General features: G+C 41.0%; 1 protein-coding gene across 19 annotated transcripts in view; it reads right to left on the bottom strand.

The window, feature by feature from the left end:
- The window catches only part of LOC122252152 (uncharacterized), a 20,661-nt gene extending 18,166 nt beyond the window's left edge, over window positions 1–2,495 (bottom strand). For 13 of the 19 annotated variants that reach the window (XM_086540453.1, XM_086540461.1, XM_086540457.1 and 10 more), the window contains exon 1: window positions 2,438–2,495. The gene's annotated coding sequence lies outside the window, so the exon portion shown is untranslated. Of the gene's footprint in view, window positions 1–2,343 lie in introns of all 19 variants that reach the window. The other 6 variants (XM_086540464.1, XM_086540469.1, XM_086540472.1 and 3 more) reach the window with 3 other exon arrangements.
- Between the last annotated feature and the right edge of the window lie 5 nt (window positions 2,496–2,500).

The raw sequence follows: 2,500 nt of genomic DNA, 5'->3' as shown, positions 1-2,500 counted from the left end.
GCTTATTAGACATCCTTAATGATTGGATATACCACTGCCATGCATCCTCAAAGACAAATATATATTTTTTTACATACATGCATTTGTTCTTCAACTCACAAGTAGTCTAAGAACCAGGTGGGTAGCCGTCTGAGCGGACCTAGGCTACATGTCATGTCAGAATGTGTCACAAAGACTGTCATTCTATAACCCAGCTGTCACTTAAATGAACAGTGATCAATTTATACAGTATGCACTATAAGATTGGTTATAATATCTTCAAAAAAAAAGGTCAGAACGTAAAGTACTAGCACCAGTATAATATTGCAAGCTTAACCATTAAGTTTTTTTTACTAAATAAACTTACGTTCTTACTATTTCAAAAAAAAAGAAGTGATGCGGTACAAATGACATGGCTATGTTCATGACGACTTATAAAGCTCCTGTTGCCACGGCCATCGACCTAAGACCGTGTATTGCAGGTCATTCAAATCGTGTTATCATTCACAGACCAACTATAGCCTGTTTGAAACAGCCCTTGAGCAGGTGTGCTGGCATGGCTCTGCAATAGTGAGACAAAGCTAGCACATTTAAGATATAGGTTCACCTGCCAGGTGTGCATTCAAGGAAGTCAAATGCAGGTGCTTTCTCGAGACACATAACAGCAAGCAATTACCATCATAAGGAATCTTTACATCCTGATTTTTCCAGGATATATTGCAACCAGTCCCATGATGTATATTTAAGAAAGTGATAACTGATAATTTTAGTAGCGACCTATGTGACATATTCTGAATTTCCTCATTCCGTTGTCCTCCTGGCGCTTGACTGCTTCGGAAGAACAAACGAATGTAAAATGCTGCCAGAGTTATCTTTCCTTTCGGGGAGTGTCTGGCAGGGAACCCAACCACTGAGAATATCTTGCAGTGTTTCTTCACGATACTTGGGGGGGGGGGGGGAATCATTTGCAGCTGGTTTCTTTAGTTTCACATCTGGCTTAACTTGACTTACTCTTGGTGGCTTTGGGGGTGTCACTTGATAGGGCGCCCCGCCACTGAGAATATCTAGTAAGCATCTGCCATTGTTTTTTTTTTTTTTTTTTTTTTTTTTTGGGGGGGGGTACCTCTAAGATGATCTAGCTTATGTTTAGGGAGCTACTTTTTGGAGGCATCTTAATGAAACTGTCTTGCAGTGTCCATTCGTAAGATCTGACATGGTAGGAAACTTTGCAACTGGTCGTTAGGTTCGGTTTTGAGTTTAATCAAGTTTACTTTTGAGTGATGGTTTTATGGAGGGAGGGGGGGAGGGGGGAGGGGGCGTCTGACAGGGATAGGTGCCCCACTTCTGAAAATGTTTGGCCGGTCCATTCGAGATAACTAAGATGGCGCTGAAGATTTCGCAACTGAGTTTCCTTCCTGAGGTTCAGTTCTGAGGCGCTCTAGCTTTCTCCCTGTGCGTCGGTTACATCACTCTGGCCCACTCTTTGGCCCACTCTGGCCCACTCTGCCACTCTAACCCACCGCTAGAAATGTCTGGCGGTTCCCATTCATTAGATCTTAGGGTCAGAGTGAAGCTTCGACGCTTGTTTCGAAGGTTTCATCTCTGAGCTCTGAGTTTCGATCGACCCTTTCGCATGATCCTCATAGCAACACCCACCACGGATTTTGGAAAACACAGAAGAATGATAAAAAATAAAACGATATTAATTCAGATTCAGATTTTTAAAAGATTGCAATGAAAAACAAATCCCTTAATCACTCAAAAATAAATGAAATACACACAACTGACCTTTTGTTCTCTCAACCCGTTGGATACCGTGACCGCAGCCAAGCGGGTAAATCTATATTTTTAACTCTTTAGTCTGTTTTCTATTTTTTAACACACTAAGAGTAATAACTACATTTAATTACTGATGATGAGAATTATTATTATGATTACTATAAGTACCGTAATGTTCCCCGCAATAGGTTTAGATTAAAATCACAATAAGCAAGTCGCCTTCTTCGTCTCCATACCTTGATGCTATTTTGTTTTTCGTTGGGGATCGTTATTTCGGGAAAAAAATGAAGTTGCGAAGAAATTGCCTTCTGTCTTCCCGTTAAAACTAATACTGCTGTTAGACTAAGTGGAGATATACGGCCTCCATATTATAATTTTACCCAATCTATTAAGAAAGCTCGCCAGATGGCAAAACACATGGCAAAACAAAGAAATGACTGACACAAAAAAAACAAGTGAATGGACGAAAGCGCAAAAAGCCTTAATACATCGTGTGGCGTTGCCTGATTCTCAAATAAGTCCTGTCAAGTGTACCACGCAAGTTACACTACTACCCGACGTGTGGCCAAAAAATAGACCATTTACCCTGTATCCAAATGCTTGAAGTTCACGTGTGTCTCGCGATGGCTGAGAAATGAGACAATAACCCAACACACACAGAACAAGGAGTTACCTTTACCTGCCAAAGTCTGTCACAGCTTTAAGGCATACCCTTGTCTTGCATTGGGAGAAATATTGGTGT

Source organism: Penaeus japonicus, unplaced genomic scaffold (genome assembly GCF_977035675.1).
Source record: "Penaeus japonicus unplaced genomic scaffold, GWHDUDI00000001_assembly GWHDUDI00000010, whole genome shotgun sequence".
NCBI lineage: Eukaryota > Metazoa > Arthropoda > Malacostraca > Decapoda > Penaeidae > Penaeus > Penaeus japonicus.
The sequence above is the reverse complement of the archived record's forward strand: the minus strand, read 5'-3'. Positions and strand labels throughout refer to the sequence as shown.